Here is a 23,426-nt window from a genome sequence, read left to right as displayed (position 1 = left end):
GATTAGAGCATGTATCATTGTATGAAACAGTATCTGAGCTTTTGAGAGTGTTTACCACAAATGTGAATAATAATATATTATGCCTTCTGTGCATTATATACATATAAGGTGAGCTGCACATTGAGTAGTTTAAGATACTTTTTAAAACATAGCCATGGTATAAATGTACAAACAGTTTGCAACAAAAAACACACTCCAGTGACAATAGATGTACAGACCTAGTATAAAATCTGATGTTGTTTTTAAAGCATTTGTTGCTCTATTATTACTAATGACCTGGCAGTTGAAGTGCAATTATTATTGCACTTTTCAGCTAAAATGACACAAGAAATGGAATGGCTATTGATTCAGATAAGATTTAATTACTTCCATATCCAAGAGGGCTCTCGACCATCCAATTAATCATATTAATGACCAAGTGAAAAATATTACTGACTACTCTGCAATTTCATATAAATGTGATTTAAGTTAGAACGGCAAAGTACTCATAAATAACATTGTACTACCTCATTTATTATGAATCTCGGCATACCATAATAGCACTGAACACTTCCACCCACTTGCTGGGGAGAGAAAATGAGTTCCCCTTTAAAAAATGTGCTGCGAGAGAGGAATGTTCAAAGCTTTGTACCCATTCAGTTTTACTGCAAGAATGTAACCCTCCCAAATACGCAATGTTATGTTGGCCATCTGCCATCTTTTGGTTGTTTCAATACAGTGCTGTGGCAGGTGGGGTGGAGGGAGAGATATTTGGAGGTGTATGACGGCTGATCACAACAAAATGTTTGGTTCAGCATGGACACATACACAGAAGAACTCCTCCCCACACACAACAGCACCGTCACCATCTATCAATAACCACCAGGTGGCGCTGGCATAGAGGAGATGCGTGACAGGGAGGCAACACCCATCATTAGCCTAAAATCACATTTCAGCCACAGCGGCCAGCCACCATGACCAGATTGCACCAGTGTGGTGGATGCTGATTAAATCCCTTTGCTGGCATACAGTTGGGAAAATGCCACAGTGCCAGCACTAAGTACACACTCACTCCCCTGGCAAACACAACACACACTTGATGATTAGCACTGATGTGCAGCATTATTATGCACACCTCAAGCAAACCCCTTGTTATTGTAATAAAATACCTTTAATGTGTCAAGGCTTCGTCCAATATAATGCATTAATAGCCACTGTAAGACTAATTGTAATTGTGGGCTTTTCCCTCTTCACTTCACTTTACATTTCTTATAAGGACTTGCTGGCCATGGGTGACGCAAGGGACAAGCCAAGATTTGGCTGAATCGGAACAGACGCCAAGACCAAAAAATGCCTTTTAATCTTTAATCTGTGAGAACATCGTCTCTGATTTCATACATTGCAAGTTCAACATAAAAAAAAAAAAAAAAAAAAGGTTCTCAGGTTCTCACAGGTAATTTAGCACATGTAGCAGAATACAAATTAAGCTTCAGATTCCTTATTCTTTCGAACATATGAAGGTTTAAGGTGTTAGCTCGCATAAATTCATAAATAATGAGGTATAAGGAAATGACAATAGTGACTTAAGCAACAGTAAGATCAAACAAAGCACAAACTGTTCTTTCTGTTTAACAAACTCATTACATGAGATTTATAGACATAATCCTACTTTAATTTCAGTAAACAGCATTGCATTGGCCTATGCATCAACAAACAGGTTGGATATCTGGGGGCTGTTTTGTGGTATATAATGTGATTTGCCATGTAATGAGGTTTCTCTCTTGTTAAACCTGAATGTGTAAATCATATCTGTCATTGTTCTCTGCTCCCCTCTCTCTCTCCACTCTTAATCCATCAACTAGATGTTACTTTGAGGAAATCCTCTGTAGTATCTGAGGTTTATTTTTCTCTCTTCCTCCTCCTGTGCCAATCAGTTACATGTAGGCCCACACGCAATCCGTGCCTGCAGAACTCTGATGAAAGTGACACAGATTACACTGTGTAACAAATTATTTTATTAATATTTTTTTTTTCCTGGGTAGTAAGTGTTATTTCCTAATTGCTTATGCCTCAAAAGTATAGAAAATGGCTATTATTCCCCACAAACTTTGCTTTTGTGACCAGAGCAGTGATATTTTGAAATTTACCTATTTCCAATGAGAAAATGGGTGAATTTGTGTCTTTAAAGGCACAGGACTGGCCACAGCGGACCAAGTTCTCAGTGGGGAGGAACAACGTCAAGTGGGAGCCACTGTTGGACCCCCGGAAGATGCTGATGCCACCACTGCACATCAAATTGGGCCTTATGAAACAATTTGTCAGAGCTCTAGATAAGGAGTCAGCAGCCTTCAAGTACCTTCAAGACTTCCCTAAGCTGTCTGAGGCAAAAGTCAAAGCCAGTGTCTTCGTCGGACCACAGATAAAGAAGGATTTTGGATTCATATGTTGTTTTTTTCTGACTTTACGTGAATGAAAAGACACAAATTCGCCCGTTTTCTCATTGGAAATAGGTACATTTCAAAATATCACTGTCCTGGTCACAAAAGCAAAGTTTGTTGGGAATAATAGCCATTTTCTATACTTTTGAGGCATAAGCAATTAGGAAATAACACTTACTACCTAGGAACAAAAATTGTGTTACATAGTGTTATAACTTCAGAATTCAAACACCTGTAATTCTGAATAAATATTGTTTAAATAAAAAGTTAAATTCAATTCAATTTTTTTTCTGCTACCAATAAGTTGTTATAGCTTTTTTTTTTTTTTTGGCATATTTAAATAAATCCCACAGAATTTTACAGATTCCCCCCTTCACTGAGTACAGAAAATGTAAAACAGTCCAGGATGTTACCAAATACTCAAGATTGAGAGAGACCAAATGTTTAAGAATCTACCATTGAAAAACCCATGAAGATCGAACAATAATCTAAACATTTTCATATGTATCATGGTTATGGCCTTGGGTGTTGTTAAGTGGTACTGAGGTTTCCCTTTCCCATATAACAAGCATATCAACATGAAGCTTATAACATTCACAAACAAACACCACACACGTACATCACTGAATGTAGCCCCCGTTCCTTGAACTTTGACCGTTCATTTCCGGCACTAAAACAAGTTTTCTCTGTGTTGACAGATGTTTCCTGCTTTGTGGTGCATTGAAAAATCATGCTGAGCTCTGTGTTTTGCAGCTGAGATACTAACGTTAGTGTATCTGTGTGTGTGTGTGTGTGTGTGTGTGTTTCATCTCTGCTGCCGCAGACGCAGTCCTGCTGCTGAATTCTCTGTTGAGTTAGTGTCTGAGACGGTGTCTCACGTGGTTGTCTCTGTCTGTATTTCACCAGTCTTTTGCCCTTTTTATGGCAGTTCCTTGTCCTGCCACTGTGGCTTTTAAAGCATTATGTCTAGGTACCTGGGTCAGCAAAGGCTGGGAGCATTAAGATAAATGATTAGTCCTGTCATGTAAAACCAGATGGACACACAGAAATGTTCTTGTGTATGAAAATTAGTCAAACTAGAGTATGACTAATATATTGTGGTGGCATTTCACTTTGAAGGAATAACAGTTAAAAGGAATATTCCAGGTTCAATACAAGTTAAGCTCAATCGCCAGCATTTGTGGCATAATGTTGATTACCACAAACATTTATTTTGAATCGTCCCTCGACTCCCTCCTTTTCTTTAAAAAAAGCAAAAATTGAGGTTACAGTGAGGCGCTGTAAGGTTGTCAGGTAAAGTTGCACTAACTCAGGCTATGATCAACAGTAATGCCTAAGCCAGCCTGACTTTTTCCACAAACAGAAATACTTCAGTACTTGTCACCTGGTATAGTTATCAGTTAGGTGGTTCCACAAAAACATCAATACATGACTGCTTTCTGAGCCCCAGCTTGACTGTTGAATGATGAAATTTAAGAAGTGTAAATTAATCCATGCTGCCTTTAGTTTGGCTTCTAAATTGAGTTTAGCTCTGCTATTCTCCTTCACTTTAAACACCTTACTGATTACTCTGATCCCTATGGATGTGTAAAGTAATCATGCCCAGATTCTTTTTATTATTGTACTACATGTCTTTAGGGTTAAACTGCAATAAAGAGAAAAGGGAGGGTGGATGGTCAGCTCACATTACTAATGCATTCACTGAAATACAGTGGCATAGTGAAAGCAACATAATACCGGCTAGTTCAATGCACTTTTCCAGCAATGAAGACATATGCCTGCCATCATGTGTGTATGTGTATATCTGAATCTATGCATGTACTGTATGTGTGCATGTGTACTATTAGCGAAAATAAACAAGCATTTCAGCAACTGGAAATGGAGCCCAACAGTGACCACTCACTGGCCCCATTTACACCTTGCATTAACATGCATTTCATATCTGGACTGTATCTGGATATTCTTTAGATGAATTGCATTTACATTTTGCAGTCAAATGTGTCACCACTGTTATCAGATAGAAAGACGATCAAAGTTACCAATGCAAAATGGAAAACGCTAGTTACATTTTACATCATAGCCTGTGGTAGCTGAAAATTATATATAATCAAATTCCCATCACTTTGACAGTCAGCGTTTTTTCCTTCATTTAAAAATTTTTGCCAGCGGTCAAAGATACATTTCAGGTTGCCGAAGCAAATTTTATGATATTCATCTTGCATTCACGCTTTGTAAGTGCTAAATAGGCTTCTCATCTGAAACACGCGAGTGAAGCCTGGTTTCACGTGAGAGTGAGCCAAATAGTGATTAGACAACAGGAGATGTGAGAGAGTGGGTATTTAAGGAGACAGACAAGATATTCCAAGTGTTCCAATGGAATAGGCCTAAGTCATAGGACATTGTTCATTGTTCGGGTGACAAGATTGCAAGATGGCAATGTCTGTTGTGTTTTTCACATGAAGAGAAAAAGGCAAGAAACCGCAACACAGCATTTAAACAAAGGATGACTGTAGTGTAACCTCATCACATAATGAATTACTCAGGTATAGTTTTATCCAGAAAATGAAAAATTTGCATATGGACCAATGACGTGACGTGCAATTTTGATGTCCAAACCCCTTTATGGAGTAAAAATAAGGAAAATGTTAAAAAAAAAAAACACATTTATTGACTCTATTAATCTCTGTTTATCAAATTATATGAACATGTAATTAGGGTTTTACAAAGTTTAAGAATTATTAGACATTATAGTCACACAGTTTCATACCATATAACTGTCTGGACCTCATGGTGAAATGCAAAAAAAGCTACAAAAAGTGTTAAAAATCAAATAAAACCTAAAATCTCATATATAATATAATATAATATAATATTATATATATATATATATATATATATATTATTTAAAAAAATATGACATCCAGTTGATTGTTATGCTTTGGAGCATTCTGTCCCAAAACTGGCAGTCAGCCATTGTCATCAGGGATAACAAGCAATCTGGAGCAATTTTATGGGGCATTTTATTTTGACACGTTATCAGACCCTGAAGGACCCCCAAACAATGGTGAAAGGTTAGTAAGTCTCTCTTAAAATGTGTTTAATTTACCCTTTTCCCTCACTGGTACACTATGTAGTAAAATCCTGTGTCATTTGGGATAACGCTTAAAAAAACGTTGCAATCGAAATTATTCAACCCCCCAAGACAATAAGGATTTACAAAGGTAAGCTTTTCTGATGACCCAGAATTTTTAAACTTTACATCTATATCAGTTGAGTGACACATTCAAAGTCATAGTGTGAATATATAACCTAATATTTCTAAATAGCAGGATTTTTTAAAAATACAGCCATGTCATAATTATTCAACACCTATTGCATGTAGCTGTTGCTTAAATATGTAAGGCTACACAAGTAATGGTTTTAAAACAAAATTAAGTCATCAATCTGCAATGGCACTTATTTAAGTTTTAAAATGTAAGTTTAGCGTTGTAAGCAAAAATGTATTTCTATGCAAAAAATGCAATTAAAAATAAGCTGTCTCAAAAGCTAATAGAGGAGATTATTTCATTACACAAGAAAGGTCATGGCTAAAAGTACATTTCCAAGGCACTTCAATTTCCAATAGACAAAGTTGGCAGCACCATTCAAACATTTTTTAAATATGGGACAACAGCAACCATCTTGGGGTGTGGAAGAAAGCAAAACTTCAAGGGAAATGTTGACTTGAATATTCAAGAAGTAATTAGGAAAGACCTGTGGAGTCCTGGAAGAAGGTTTTATAGACATATGACACTAAACTGAAAATGAGTTTTAGACCCAAGGGGTAGCAGTACGTCTGGAGTAAGATGACAAGGTGATGACAAGAACAACACCATCCCCACAGTCAAGCATGAAGGTGGGTCAGTCCTGTTATGGGGGTGTTTTGTGGCTGCAGGAAATGGCTATCCTGACTATGTGACTGACACCATGGATTCTTTCAGGTATCAGGCCATTTTGGCATGAAAAATGTGATGCCTTCAGTGTGTAAATTGAAGCTCGGTGATCACTGGACTTTCCAGCGAGACAATAACACCAAGGATACATCCAAGTTGTCCAAAATCAGGTTCAGGGATAGGTTGTGGAATGTCCTTAAATGGCCCTTTCAGTCCATCATTAAAATCCCATTGCAAACCTTTGTTGGGATTTCAAGGAAGCAGTGGCAGCACAGAAACCAAAGAATGTCAATGAGCTGGAAGCTTTTGCTCATGAGAAATGTGTATAAATTCTAACAGAGTGGTGTCCGAAGCCTGAGAACACTTACCTGAAGCATTTATTTGCTGTTATTAAGGGTAAAGGATGCTCCACAAATGATTGACTTTGGGGGTTGAATATATCTGACATGACATTTGCAGAGAGAATTAGTTATTTTTTATTTAAAAATGTGGGTAAACTGAACTCTTTGTTCTCAAAATCACTCAAATGTGTATTAAAAACTTACTTTGTTTACTGAGGTTTTAGTTGATGTGTTTTAATTCACATCACCAGAATATATTGCTGGTCAGGGGGGTTGAATTATTTTGATTGCAACTGTATATAATGTTAATGTTACTGGGTTGCACCAGCTGTGTGTAAGTTCTCACATAAGTTAGGATGTAAAGTTCACACTAAGGGCTTAGTAACTACTAGTTAGTTTGTAACTAAGTCAGTACTTAATTTGGCTGCACCACCTGTTCTTAATGCAAGACTTAACTAGTAGGTCGTAAGCTCTCCGTAATGTAATGCGTAGTCGCATAATATGGCGTTTACCTGTACTGATCCAATAAACAGCCTTCAAATTTATACAATGAAGTGTTAAAAAGCCGTGCATTTCAATTTGATCTCGTTACAGTTGATGTTCAAACGTTGTTTCCTCACGTAACTGTCAGCTGTAATAAATTATATCCCCATTGAAATACGATATGTTATAAAACGAGATTTAATTAATGGTATATTTATTATTTATGTAAATAAACAATATTTAATAACTGTATCTAAAATGACAAGGGGCAATAAATAAATAAGTACTAATACAACAGATATTTATTCATTTTAATATCTATTTCGTATATGCTGAAACTTGACACTGGGCGGCGTACACAGGAAAGTGTACCATTAGATCGGTTTCATGCTGAAGTAGTACGTTTTTTTACATAATGTTTTCTCCTGTAAATATAAACGAGTGTAAATGCCAACCTAATCATATATGTCGAAAGGACTGAAGCTTGTCAACCAAAACATGAGCTCATTGATGTCATTAAATAAGTCTGCTTTTTTATTCCATCAGTTACTCCTGGTCGAAGGCTTCCGTATATATTTAGTTTATACGTAAGGTTACGTCCTACCTAAGTTTAATGGTGCAACGCTCAAATATTTAGTAGTGCGTAAACTGTCACTTAGTGCCCATTTACGCCACAACTAGGCTAAGTTGAAACTTATGTATAGCTGGTGCAACCGGCCCCTGAGGTGAATGAGTAGCTTACTTTCCTACTGACAAATTTTCCATAGGTTTGCTTACTTGCTTGCTCTGCCCAAGCTTAACATGTTAAAACTGTCGGCACAAAATATGCCAGTAGTGATTAGAATAAAATTTTTGCAAAATATGTAAATTTAACTATACCAAATTCTCTTCAACAACCAGACTAGCTAGGTGGCTAGTCCCAGTTTGTTGTAAGCTAATATGCTAACTGAACTCAAAATGTGGACATATTGTCCCACCCCGACACACACACTAGGTCAAATTAGCCTATATTATTGCTGATTCATTGTTGGGTCACATTGTATATTAAGTGTAAAGTCATTACACATTAATAAAGCCTTAATAAACATGAAATAACCTTTCTTCTCTGTTTATAAAGCATGTTATTAAGCATACTTCATCGTACACAGTGCGTTATTAGTTATTTCATGTTTAAACGTGTCAAAAGTGAATGCACCATATTCATAACGTTTTTCATTTACCTAGATGCTTAATATTTATATAATTATTCATAATAAACAGTTAATATGTATATGTACAGTTTTCACATTTTGATGATTTGATGATGACAAAGAGAGAGCAGCAAGGTTTCTTTACAGTGCAGCCTAATTAACTTCCTTGAAAAAACTATTTTCAGTGTGACTCCCTTTGCATAACATAAAAATGAATTCTTTATTAACATCAATTATGTGTAAGTTGTGTGACAATTCATGTGTAAACTCAGTGTTATACCGAGTAAAAATTTCAGTCAGGCGGGATAATGCTGATTTTTTTCCCTTGAAACGCATAATTTCATTTTATGGAGTTGAGAAAACAATAATAGTATGATGCCAAGTACTGTAAAACATTTTCAGACATTTTGCAGCTTAAATCACATTGCATCTTTAAAATGTGGGTAAAGAACTTTAACCAGTAGGGTCACGTTTAAAGCAAACACATTATAATGAGAAAAAATTATTGTGCAAGTTTTATGTTCTGAGCTCTAAATATTGGTTACTGCCTCACTTTATATATTCATTAAGTATTATTGATTAAAAAAGTTTTAATATTATAATATTTTGAAAATTCATTAACGTTATCCCGTATGACATTTTGACTGGTGTCGTCACATGATTCTACATACCGATATATCGGTCGGCCGATATTTTACCGATATGCGTCGACATGAAAACGTTTTTTTTTTTTTTCAGAACATATAATGCAGAAAACAATGCTTTAGAATTGGTGTCATAGTGTAGTTTGTCCAGCAGAGCATGCTCTGACTCTATTGTTTACAGAGCTGAACTGACGGTGGCTCTGCAGACAGGGCGGAGTTGTTAACTAATTTGTTAAATACATACTGGAAACTTAAAAAATGACCATCATTTTCCCTTTTCAATATAACTAATATAACATTAACCTTGTCCCTGACAACCATGTCACTCATGTCTGTTTGCTCTTAACCAGCTATAGTTTGTCAGTGCAGTCAGTAATGTAGCAGATTGAAAGGTAAACATCAGAGCATCTTTTTGCAGCTCAGCAGACAACGATGCGGTGGTGGATTGTGTCTGATGAGTGTTGATTTCACGCTGTTATTACCTAGTTGGTGAGACACAATGCTGGAAAGTAAAATAAACAACGTCCGTCTTTTACTCTCTGTGACAACGAGCTTATAGCTAACTAGCTAATCATGTAGCTACTTTCATTGTTGTCAGCTGAGTGGAAGCTAATGAGTAAACATGTATTCACCGAACTGTTTTGTTCAGGATTCACAGTTTTGTACCCCCTTCAACCGAACAATTCCAGTCATTGCATTTATAAAATGTAATATTTAAAAGTCTAGTTTCCCCTGAACTTGTATAGCAGAATACGGTGTAACACCGCTGCTTATCTGTTTATCTTGACTCGGCAGTATTAATATAGTCGGCATTTGACTGATACTAAACAGTACTGATGTTTATTTAGCTATTTATTTTATTTTGATTTATTCTTTATTTTAATGGTCAGCATTTGACTGATACTAAACAGTACTGATGTTTATTTAGCTATTTATTTTTGTTTTTTTAAATGGTCAGCATTTGACTGATACTAAACAGTACTGATGTTTATTTAGCTATTTATTTTATTTTTATTTATTCTTTATTTTAATGGTCAGCATTTGACTGATACTAAACATACAGTACTGATGTTTATTAAGCTATTTATTGTATTTTTATTTATTCTTTATTTTCTCAGTGTTCATTTCTAGAATTTGTTGACAATGTATAATAATAATGTCAAATATTCTTTGATAAAAATATTTAAGAAAACAGCCTTCTGAGTACCTTTGCATAGTCATATTGGTGCAAAATCTGTGAAAAATCCACATAGAAAAAGTCTGTTTTTATTCCTGGTCAAAAATTAAATATATCGGCCACCATATCGGTAATCGGTGAATTTTCCTTCTCTAAAATCGGTATCAGTCTCAAAAATCCCATTACGGTTGGGCTCTTACATGATTCTCAATTAAAACACTTAAAATACATTGTTTGAAATTAAGATTTTAGTAATAAGGCAATAACATCCTCATAAAAGCAAAAACTACTTTGATGTGCAGTTTTAACCTATTTTAATTTTTGGTCAATTGAAAACCTTATTCGTCACTGGGCCATTTACACCTTTGTAGAATGTGGTCAGAATCCATCCCTGACTACCTCCGAATGTGACTTCAGTGATCTGATCACAATCCAGTCGCAATGCATCTTGGGTGCATTTACACCTGTCATTTAATGTGGTCAAGTGCTATCCGATAGTGATCCGATTACCAAAAACGCAAGTTAATTTAAGGTGTAAAATGGCCCCTTTCTCAGCCACCTTGGTTCCTCAAGAACTTTCCCTATATATATATATATATATATATATATATATATATATATATATATATATATATAAACATTTTTTAAAAAGAGTTCAATATAACAGTTCTAAGCCATGAACCAAACCAACCAGCTCCGAGGTGAATCGCAACATTACAAACTTTGATCTGAATAAATAATGCAGTAAAATCAAGAAACTAAAAATCAGGAAAAGTAAAAGGTACAAAACAGTTTCATGAAGGAATTAATTAGCCTACTCATCCTATTGCAGATGTTGTAATCGAATAAACTACGGTGCAGTTTAAACTGTTGAATTACAGTCATTCATTAGAAGTTGAAAAACAATATATTTTAATTGACCCTTTGCTAAGCTCCACCCCCCTTGGTTACGGCTGCTCACTTTGACAAGCTCTGCAGAACCCATTGGAATAAATGGGAGATTGCTGTGAATGATGCGGTTTTTGGCAAAATATTCTCATAAATGGAGGGAATAATATTTTTACATGGGCTGGTATGAAGAGTGACATTGTAATGCATATTTATCTGAAGCTTTTATAAAGAAATTGTTAAATTACTCAGTAATTTGATGAAAAACAGTGGAGTCTGTGAATCAGAATCAAGGCAAATGATTATTACAGTCAGTTGAAAAGAGAAAAACTTCATTTAATAGCGATTACACATCTAATAACATTAGCGTAAGTGAACAGAGCTGTTTATAACGTCTCATAACACACTCATTTTGATGTTGTGAACTATTTACTACGGCTTCTGTAGTACATTCTGTAATTAGCTTTAATTTACCTTGGAGCAATGTAGGTGTCACATGTTCATTTGGGAATGAGGGCTGACACAGATTAAAAAAAAAACAAAAAAAAGAAAAACATTGCGTGAATCCTATCTGAGTAACTTGTGTCACTATTACAAAGGCCCAGCAACAACATATTTGATATTTTTTGGATTATTTTGATAAAGTCCTGTTTAAAAATACTCAAACACACATTACTCCCATAGGCTGCCATTGGAAAATAGCAAACGCATGTCAGAGTAATGGCGGCAGGGCAACAGTTGCTAAGACAGGATTGGTCAGAAACGCTTTTAAGGCGGGGCTTAGCAAAGGGTCAATTGCATTATGCAATATTCAGATACATACAATTATGCAAGTAGTTTGAGAATATGGTTAATGCTAAAAGTCATTTCTCAATGGAGAGAATGAAAAGGATTGTTACTTCCTAACCCTACTTTTGTTCTCTTTTGAGATGGCTGGTTGCTGGGTTAAGATTACAGTAGTCCACAAGAGCTCTGACTAACAATACAATGCTGCAGTTGAACGGGGGTAAAATAAACATATATTTCTAGGAGTCAATGTGATGAACTTGTGAATTAATTGTTTAGTAAACCTTACAAGTATTAGCCTAATAGCTAGATAAAAAACAAATACATACTAGGGCTGAAACAATTAGTCGACATTATTGACAACATCGTCAATAAGAAATTGTCAACAAAGATTTTCGTTGTCAAATAGTTGTTTGATCTCATTTAACATAACATGAGATCACATTAAACTCTAATGATGACATGCGAGAGCAGCACTGCAGTTCGCGTCTGACTGAGGAGAGGGAGAATTACACAGCTCACAGTCCAGATGCAGTCTAAACTTTCCAAACAGCTTCAGGTGATGTAGATCGCAAAGTATGAGGGAATTATAATGCAAAAATACAAAATAAGTAAATACAGAAGCACTCTCGTTGTGGAATAAGCGGAACCAGAGCTTTTTAAAGGAAACACCCCGGCGTTACATCTTAAATGCAGTTATATTAAATGCGTTAAAGCTTTAATAAAGTTAAAATAATACGGAAGCAGATCATGTAAATAACTACAAACTCCGAAACTGCCATTTCTTTGTGCAGTCAGCGCCTCTTCTATGAGCTGCGCGAAGTGTCCCGATCTAAGGGGGAGAGATGCACCCGGCTGAGGCACACTCTGTTGCGGGGACTCTCGTCCCTCAAGCGCTCGTGCAATGCAGTTAGATTATAACATGATGGCTTGTGACTTATTGAATCATAATATGTCACTGTGATTTCTTATCATGAAAAAAATTGGCAATACGCAGCTTTATTATTAAGAGAGAGTTTGTTTTTTTGTGAGTTAAAGATGGATTGAAGTGAACAAAGGTGAGAGAGGGTAGTCTTCGCCCCATTATACACTGCAACAAAATACTTTTTTGATTTGTTTTTGTTTTAGCTTGTTTTCCAATATAAATGTCTAAAAATCCTTTAAAACAACGTACATTTACTTGAGCAGCTAAACTGCAGAAGAAAAAATTGTTATCTGAGAATGTTGAATTTAATATTAAAAATACAAATATTTTAAAATATCTAAAAATCCTTTAAAAAAAGATGCATTTACCTGAGAAGCAGCATATAAGATATTTAAACTTGCTTTTAGAGGACAGATCTTGAATAGAAGTATATTTCGTCTTTACTGCACTCGCAGAAGTATAACCAAGTGGAAAAAATACACTTAAATACAAAATACACTTATATTTAAGATACATTCTCTTAAAGCAAGTCTAAATATCTTATATGTTACTTCTCAAGTAAATGTATCTTGTTTTAAGAATTTTTAGACAATTTTAAATGGAAAACAAGACAAAAACACTTGATAACAGGATTCTTTGCAGTGAATTTCTTTACTGAATTAAACTAAACTGTATTTTTTCCCCTTTAATTCAGTGAATGTCATTTAGAGGTATTTTAAAAAGATGATTTTGTCCTCTATTGTTAGTAAGAACATTTAATAAAACCTTTGAAGTTGGGGCACAAGCTGAATAATCGCTTAATAGCTAATGATTAATCATTGCAATAACCGCCGAATAGTCGAATAATCTTTCTAATAATCGTTAGATTAGTCGATTATAAAATACTCTTTAGTTGCAGCCCGAATACATACTGTACCTACTCATAAGAAGCGTGTTTCATAAATAAATGCAAATGCTTGATGAATCACTACCAACAATTTTTAGTCATCATATTCATCTTCAGTCGTAAATTTTTAACAAGTTTTATTAAAAATCAGAAATGTGTTTTTGGGAAAATTATCCATACTGACACAAACTGTCAAAGTAATACAGTTAAAAGCCCTTATTGGTCAAAACCCTACCCAAAACACACACTGCAGGTCTAAAAATCCCTGAATGAGATGTGATCCTATTGCATAGAGAGGACATGCACTTAAGCCGTGTCCAGTTGCACTACAGATGGGGCAAAACAGTCAGCTGATTGCCCTCGGTGTGTAACCGAGAGCTCAGAGCTCTGCCATCAGGAGGAGGACATTTACACTGAGCCATTGCCTCAGTTTCTCTTTTACTCAGGGCCACATTATGTCACTGTATTTCTCACAGCAACCTCCACAGTGTAAATCTGGCCACAACTAATGGGGTGAAAAGTTATGCGGCACTCATGGCACATTACAGTGAATTAAATTAAGCCTGCTATATATTGTAGGATTTTTACAGTCCTTTAAGATTGTTGCTTGTCAGACTGTACAACATGAACACATTGATATCACCAAGGCACACCGTGCGACATTGTCAGACTGTACGACACACATTGTAGCCGACTGTGGTCCCAATCGTCCAGATCAGAGAACGTGACTCACACAGGAGTAGAATAGAAGTGAAACTGTGAGATTTGTTGGTGGGATGATGCACTTACAAATTTCTTATAGATAACATGACATAGATTTATATAATCGTATCCAATTGTATCTGCTGATTTGGATTAAAACGTCCCATAAATAGGGGTTAAATTGGGCTGGAACATCGTTCCGGCACCTTCAATTCTAAAAATAAAAATAAATTCTTGTTTGTCAATCCATTCAGTTTCTTGTATTCTCCCATGCGCGTTTTGTTTGATCCATTTGACACATTCCATCTCTATTTAGTGAGTGTACTTGTTCAAACATATTTTAAGTTCATTATGCTTCGTTCTAGTCAGTTGTGGACCCTGGTAGAGTATACGAGAGCGGCACGAGACAACGTGCCCCCACACACAGATGCGTGTTCTGCTTCTGTATCACGCCATTGTCTGATCTCTGTTTAATTGAAATCGCTTAATATGGAAACAACTGCTCACCCTTTTATTAGATCCACTGATGTGCAGTAGCGATTTTGCTTAGTTTAATAAAAAGCTGTTGCCGGGGCCCTGGGTAGCTCAGCGAGTATTGACGCCTGACTACCACCCCTGAGTTTGAATCCAGGGTGTTCTGAGTGACTCCAGCCAGGTCTCCTAAGCAACCAAATTGGCCTGGTTGCTAGGGAGGGTAGAGTCACATGGGGAAACCTCCTTGTGGTTGCGATTAGTGGTTCTCGCTCTCAATGGGGCACATGTTAAGTTGTGCATGGATCGCAGAGGGTAGCATGAGCCTCCACATGCTGAGTCTCCGTGGTGTCATGCACAACGAGCCATGTGATAAGATGCGTGGATTGGCAGTCTCAGAAGCAGAGGCCACTGAGACTTGTCCTCCACCACCTGGACTGAGGAGTGTAACCGCGGCACCACAAGGACCTACTAAGTAGTGGGAATTGGGCATTCCAAATTGGGAGAAAAGGGGATAAAAAAAATAAAACAAAATGCTGTTGCCTATACACTAAGGGGTTTTGAATCGCATCCAAAGAGACATCACCATAGATAAAAATATAATAACTTGAGATCAAAAGACCACTTGACCAACACTGTAAAGTGTTTCACTGTTATTATTTGTATATTTATGTATGTACTCCATTTTTGATGATTCAGCATTTATTTTTATTTTCTGTATGACAAAAAGTTTACTAGCAAATATACAGAGGGATTTACTATATGAAAATGCTTCACGCCACAGTGAAGAATTTTAAACTCTTTTCTAATTTAACGCAAATGTTTTCATTACAAATTAAATTATCAGAATGACAATGAGAGAAAAGGGGATTAAAAAAAAAATGCCTGTCATGGTGTGGTAATCATGTAAACACAGTCAGTTATGTCTTAAGTGAATATAAATGGAAATGGCGGGACACAAAAAAAATGGATTTGAGTAAAAATATTGGACCTGTGCATTAGGCCTTGCAGTATGAATGCACTAGGCTATGGGCCAGGGGTCGGGAACCTATGGCTCGTGAGCCAGAAGTGGCTCTTTGTTAAAAATCAAGTGGCTCGCCGGGTGTCTCACCATTCACCAACACATGATCGTTTTAAATTTTCTAGAGAGAATTTTCCAACAGAAAATGTGGGTGCGATTGCAAAGCTAGAAGTCAATGACACTGTTTTGATTTCCTTTCTTCCGAATTTGTCGTAAAGCCTACTGGTGAACAAGGTTTGAAATGAACATCCACCAAATGCGGATTTTTCATTCAGAGTATTTTGTTGATGTACCAGCCACTGTGGGAGGTGACCTGTAAGACTTCTCGGAGTGATATATTACAAGAAATTAGACACAAAGCCGCGCATTTGACGAAACGTGATTATATTTTGAAGAACAGACGAAGGAAAAGCTGCCGATGCGTGTCTGATTTGATATGTGTGCGCAGTGAGCTCCGCTGTTCACGAGTGCAATGAAAGCTTCTCCTAGACAAGCACATGCATAGAGTTCTGGGCCTCGTTTCCCAATAACTATTCATCTTAGCTGTTAAGAGCATTTTCTACGAGCGATTTTATGAACGTTTGTTATTTTTATGAGCACCCAGGGTGTGATATAGCACCCGCCACCCGCAAAATGCAACGAGGCTCAATCCAGTTCGTGAGCTCCTCGTCCAAATGTATTTCATGCACGAGTAATTTTGCTCATCTACCCTCAACAGGCGGGCAACCTGTGAGACGTCTCGGAGTGACACATGACAAGAAATGCTGTTAGTTAAAAAGACACGCGCTTGAAGAAACACATTTTATTATATTTTTAAGAACAGACAAAAGAAAAGTCGTCAGTGTTCGTGTCTGATTTGCTGTTTGTTCAGATGCATGCAACGGGACCCTGTCTCGTGGAGCAAGCGCATGTAAAGTTTTCACTCCTTTTTCTCTGTTTCATTCAACTGAAAACTGTTTGGAAGAATAATATAATCTATGAGAATGCTGCAAATGATCTCCGATCATCAGGTGCTGTGAGTTTAGTTTGCTTTATTTCCACGGAGCTGTTCGCTCTTACACATTGTGAACACAACTCTGCAGGTTCAGTAATATAAAAAGGTATCTTTGTATTAAAGAAACAAAGACAAAAGTGATTAAATCAAAGTAATACAAGACACGTTCACCTTGAACCTAAAATTTAGTTCTATTTTCTTTTCTTTAGGCAGCATAAACTGTATAAAATGCAATACAAACACATTCGATAAGAAAACACATTTGGCAGCATTTTTTGGGAACACAAGGGAATTTATTAGGTTTATTTATTATGATGATTATTATAATTATCTTTACATTTATAATTGTCTTTAGTTCTTAATTTGTATGCTATTAGTAATTTTTCACCTGTTGCCGGGTACTTATACTTGCGTGATGGCAAATGGGGCCGCTGGAGGTGGTAACTGTTTGGATTTGGGGAGGTGGTTATATATAAGATTTTTAAATCACTTCGTTATTTTAATTGCTTTTTTCATTTTGATTAAAGTGCAATTTGAATTTAGAAATGTCTTTTGTTTAAGTTTTTCGTGTTTCAATAAATTTATAATTTTAAAGCAAAATCAATTAAGCAAAAATATTCACCGGCCTTGGGGTTTGACCATATAATCGGATATCATGATATTTTAAATGCGATTATCGTTAAAATATTTTTTACATATCGCCCAGCCCAAAAGTGAAGTTACATTTTTCATGAACAATTGTAAAATGAAGTAATTTTATGGAGTCTCACACAAACACGTGTACTCAATTCCATATTGCAACATGTTACCTATTTATTTTTGCATATTTGTTTGTTTGAGTAGTCTATGGGCAATATAAACATTTTATTTTACTGAAAAACTTTATTTTTGAAAATAGTAAATTATTCATTTGTGGTATGGCTCTTTCAAAAAAATGCATCAACCAAAAATTAAAAAAATTGGATCCTTAGTGAAAAAAGGTTCCTGACCCCTGCTATAGGCTAATAGACATGCCTCAGTTTTAACAACATAATTTTAAGTAGTTAAAAATAAATCAAACAATGTTGACAAGAAAAAGATAAAACCACTTAATTTATAATGATTTATTTAACTGTTAATTCTAACAATTATTACTATGAAAAATAAAGTCTTTTAATTTAATTTGTTAATATTTACATTAATTTTTAACTTTTTAAACAATTATGTGTTTAATAGCATATTAGTTTTTGTTGTGGTGTTGAATTTTTTGAGAACTGTGAAATTGACTGGTATTGGTATCGACTGACTACTAAAATTGATACTGTGAAAACCCTAGTCTGGGATGTGTTTTGCTGTGGCAGAAGCAGAGTCTGTGCAGACTGGTCTGGTTTATGCTGTTTACATTCAGCCAGTTGTGTTTCTGTCTGAGTTGTGCTGTCTGTGCAGGCTTTTTGTTCAAGCCTGACAGGTACCCACTGTAATTAACTCCCTGGATCACCCTGTATATTCAATCACACGTACAGAGAGAACACCCTCCCAACACTGTATGCCCCATTCACACATACACATGCATCACTAAGGCACACAACATTGCAGTTCACGTGCCAGTAGGGTGCACAATCAATCTGGGTTGTGTTTTGCACACAGACACGTGCAATGTAATTAATCAGGAAAGATGCTCTGTTAGGAGTCAGGAAATATGTGCTTGGCCTTTAAGAATGTCATACAGAAGAGAGGGATGAACTGAGAGTGGCTGAACATCTATTTCCCACTCTTTCAATTGTATTAGCACAGCTAATCCCTATCTGCAGTCCCTTTCCTTTGTGTGTGTGTGTGTGTGTGTGAAAATACGGACATGATTTTTTATGCACACAAAGGCTTTTCAAAGGCCTTGACTAGCTAATCTAATCAACATGTCAGATAAATGAAAATAAATTGCATGTAAATGGTAATCCAATCAACATAACTAAGCATAAGCAATATACTGTAAGCACTGCTCACAATGCATCATGCACTGAGCATAGTAACAGACTGTGATGCTTTTAAAAGTGAGGCATCATTAAAGGACATGCTGGCCAGACAGAAATATCTTCAACAAACAACCTGAAGGCTGTGGCAGAATATGTGTCTAGCCATCTCTGCTTGGCTTGTTTAGTTGCAAAAATAGCCAAATTCAAATTACAGGGTTATGCTCTTGTCTGCCGGTACATTCATGTCCTCCTGGGAAGTACATACTTACTAGGTCAGAAATCTTAAATACGATGCGCATTCAAGTGATTTTAGTTGGACAGTACAAACACATTTTGGAATTTCATATTTCTTCTAGTGGTCGACCGATATAACGTCAAGGCCGTTAAATCGGACGATATTCAGACTTTTTTTAATTAATCGCATCGGCCGATAAATTTCCCCATTTGGCCGATTTGTTTCTTGAGGGCACCAAAAATCGCCTGCTTGCATGTGAAGCAACTGAGACATGTAAATGACCAGTCATGGTATGTTTTGTTGTTACTTGCCATTGGTGTTACTACAATAATTGACTGGTGTGCAACACAGTTTCTTTCTAACTGTCCGCATATAAAAGACGCGACAGACGCGTTTGAGCTCAATGTTAAAGAGCTCGCCTGTTTCATTCTTCCTCTCTCCCCTCAACAGTTCCCTGTAACATTTAACTGTCTTGTCTAATGATAAACAAGCAAATATCAATAAAACTAATAGCATAAACCTTCTGCAAAAATGTGTATATCTTGTTTAAACAGATGTAATAAACAAACCTCACAAAACTTGAGCAGATCCAGCATCCTGTGGAGTGCTCTTTTATTTACCTCTAAAGCACATATTCTATCAGCCTCTCCTCAGCAGTTTCCTGTAAACTTTAACTTTCCTTTCTAATGATAAAAGGCAAAATATCAATAAAACTTCTATTATATACTGTTTGCAAATATGCAGATATCTCGTTTAAACGTGTAAATCCAGCATTCTCTTTCTAACATTTGTTCGGTATAGACGAGCAGTTCAGGTACGTCGCAGAGCGCTGCTTTTTTCTTTTGCGAATATATTCACTGTTGAAGTGAACTTTTCTGCTGTGTCGATATTGTTTCTCTGGGTGTCAAGGCGAGTTTATGTATTTTAAAAGCAGTTATATCTTCCACCCTCTCCTGCACGTCATGGTGGTGTGTCAGATCGGCTGGTCTTATCACATTAAGGAGAGATCCGGGAATTAACACAGAATCGAGTGGCACGTTGTAATGAACTGGCTCGGTTTTCTTGAGCTCAGGTTTCTGTAATGGCGACTGCGAGCTCACTGAGCGGCGGAGCGAAGGGGAAGGATCCCTCCCATTCATGCGCGTGTGGCTCTATGATCTTGCCCAAGGATTCCCACCCACTCTGTATCGCCTGTTTCGCCCAAGGATTCCCACCAACTCTGTATCACCTGTCTTGGGGTCAGACATGTGCAGGCTGCACTCGCTAATCCCAAGTGTTGCCTGCACTGTTCCCAGTTCATATGGTGAGCTTTGGAAAGGAGGGTGCGGGTTGCGGAATTGAATTATGGGGATTCCTGTTTTTCTTCACCAAAGACCTCCCAGCCGCAGGAACAGTGCAGCTGGGGCGATTTAATGGATGGAGTTTCCACCGATCTGCCTCCCCTCTGTGAATCTGCCCCTTTGGCGGGGGACTGGGAAGAAGAGGAAGAGGATTACGCCGATTATCGCCTTATGGAAAACGATGGCAAGGAGATGAGGAAGATGCTATTCTCCCCGCTCATTCTCGGCCAAGCAGCGCGATGGACGCGTCACCCTCTCCTGTCCAGGGAGAGCTAGACCTGGTTAAAATATGTAGACGGCAGCGGCCAAACTCTCCATCGACTGGCTATCACAGCAGGCGGGCCAGGGTGCAGACAGAGACCTGTATGATGGTAAATGGCTGCTGTCTTGTGCTGCCCCGGTAAAATAATTGATTCCTGCAGTCACAGCGTGCATAGCAGGGATGCGATGCTTTTGGGACGAGCTGTTTTCTCACAGAGTGCCTGTTAAAGGGCAAGGGATGGATGATCTAGGGATGTCCAGCCCCCCTCCGGTTGAGGCATCAGTGGTGAATCACCTCCATCCCGATCGTCGGGCAGCCTTTTCGTCTGCTTCCCCTTCTTTGCCAGGACAGATGGAGAGATTGTTGGCCTCCATTTATCAGAAGATCTACCAATCTTCAACCTTAGCCATAAGGGCTCTTAATGCCACCTTGCTCCTCACAGCGTATCAGGCTGAGCTGATGGAGGAGATGAGGCAGCAAATTGATGCCGGGGCACCGGACACGGCGTTGTGGGAGGAGATCTGCATCATTGCGGATCTCAACCTGCACACGTCAAGAGGAGCCATCCAGAGCTGCGGCCGCAGCATGGGTCTCGCCGTCGTGGGCAAACGGGCTCTTTGGCTGGGTTTGTCAGAGAGAGAAGACGGACTTCCTGGACACCCCCAGTAGAACCCAAAGCCCTTTTTGGGGCTATGGTTTGATGAAAGATGGGGAGGCATTTGAAACTTGCCTTCCCCGAAAAGTCACTGCTCAAGCTCCGCAGTCATTACGTTCTGGGTTCCCAACCCATTGTAGAGGTGGGAAATCTGGATTCAGGACCCAGACCAGACCAGGGGAACAAGAATGGGAAGAGCACTTGGAGTCTCTGTTCCGCTCCTTCCTCAAGGAGAGAGTTTGTTTCCCCCCCTCCAGTCAAGAGGACCCGGTAGGGGAGTGGAAAACTTAAGTTTCGTGTTGCACAGCTCTTACAAAGAGTTTAAGGAGAGTGTTGGCACCAGTTCCCCCAGTGCCTCTCAGTTTGCATTTCACCTCTTCACCCACGGGCTCAGAAAAGAGAGAGGAGGACAATTTGCATGAAAACATGAGTCACAAAAATAAAACAATTCTCTGTGCATCGAGGCAGTGGGCCGAAGGCACAACAATGTGTGAAAATAAACACAAAAAGCTCCCAAATAATGTCCATTTCAGAGCTGCAAAACCCAGCTCTGCTGCTAGATGGTGCCGCAGCACCATCGGTGAGTGAGAGCTACAGCGGGCCCCTCTCTGCTCACGCAGAAAGTTGGGGCACATGCGCAGACCACCCCTGGGTTTTATCTACAATAGAATGGGGTTATTGTCTGCAATTCAGTGTAAAACCACCTCTCTTCAACAAGGTGTTAATGTCAACAGCAAAGGGGGAGTCAACTCAGATTTTGGAGGAAGAAATAGCCAGTTTGCTGAGCAAAAGAGCTATAAGCGTGGGGCCGGCAGAGGACAGCCATCAGGGATTTTACTCCAGGTATTTCGTCATCCCCATGAGAGGATTTGTGTCCAAATCTGGATTTGCAGAACCTCAACAAATATCTCAGAAGGTACAAATTCAAAATGTTCATGCTCAAAACACTCTCTCAATTTGTTTGTCCCAGAGACTGGTTTACGTCAGTCGATCTGAAAGATGCATATTTTCACATTGGCATTTACCCATCACACAGAACATTCCTAAGGTTTGCTTATCAGGGAGTAGCCTACGAATTTTTTGATGGTGCCTTTCGGACTGTCAAGTCAACCTTTTTTTATAGATCACATTTAAAAACAACAGAAGTTGACCAATTCTTTACAGATCAAACAAACAAAATGACAGAGTCAATTAAATATAAAACATAATCAAATAAATAAAAACATTTAAAATACATGTATTTATCCATTTAAAACTATTCAATGATCTATTCAAAAGATCATATATGTTTTTAAAGAAGATTTAAAAATGGCTAATGATGAAGCTGACCTCACATGGAAAGGGAGACTATTCCATAGATTAGGACCGAACACAGAAAAGGCACGGTCACCTTTAGATCTATAGCGGCAACGAGGAACCCTCAATTGAAGTTGATCAGAAGACCTGAGTGCTCTGGTGGGGGAGTAAGGGTGTAGAAGGTCACTGATATATTGGGGCGCAAGACCAGATAATGCCTTGTAGACAAAAATCAGAATTTTTAAAAATCGACCCTGAATTTCACAGGAAGCCAGTGTAGAGATGCTAAAACTGGAGAAATGTGATCCCTCTTTCTTGACCCTGTTAAAAGCCTAGCTGCCATGTTTTGAACTAGCTGTAGGTGGGATAACGCAGTTTGGGGTAGATCAATGTACAATTAGTTACAATAGTCTAACCTTGATGGTAATAAGTGAGTGGATCACAATTTCCAAGTCTTTATGGGAATTAAGTGATAGACCTCAGGTGGAAAAAGCTACCCTTGAAAACTGCACTGATCTGCTTATTGAAAAGTAACGAGGAGTCTAAAATCACTCCAAGACTCCTCACATGATCTTGTACATTCAACGACAGAGGACCTAACTGGGCAACCAGGCCAGGTAAGGAGGACACGGAGGAACTTGAAATCAGAAATTGTTTGCCAGCCAATGTTTAATATCCTTGAAGCAATTTAGGGCATTCTCAGATGAACAATTCTTGTCTACACTCACGGGACGGGGAAGGTATTAGTGGCTGATCAAATTGTGAAGGTACAATCACACCTTTAATCTGCTCAATTCTTTGAGTAAAGAAGTTTAAAAATGTTTCACAGGTC

General features: G+C 37.8%; 1 protein-coding gene across 5 annotated transcripts in view; it reads right to left on the bottom strand.

The window, feature by feature from the left end:
* LOC127419187 (serine/threonine-protein kinase WNK3-like) overlaps positions 1 to 23,426 on the bottom strand; it is a 71,284-nt gene that overhangs the window by 25,690 nt on the left and 22,168 nt on the right. The gene's annotated exons all lie outside the window — the stretch shown is intronic.

The sequence above is a fragment of the Myxocyprinus asiaticus genome, chromosome 28 (genome assembly GCF_019703515.2).
Source record: "Myxocyprinus asiaticus isolate MX2 ecotype Aquarium Trade chromosome 28, UBuf_Myxa_2, whole genome shotgun sequence".
Classification (NCBI taxonomy): Eukaryota; Metazoa; Chordata; class Actinopteri; order Cypriniformes; family Catostomidae; genus Myxocyprinus; species Myxocyprinus asiaticus.
Note: the sequence above shows the minus strand (reverse complement) of the source record. Positions and strands in the feature narration are given on the sequence as shown.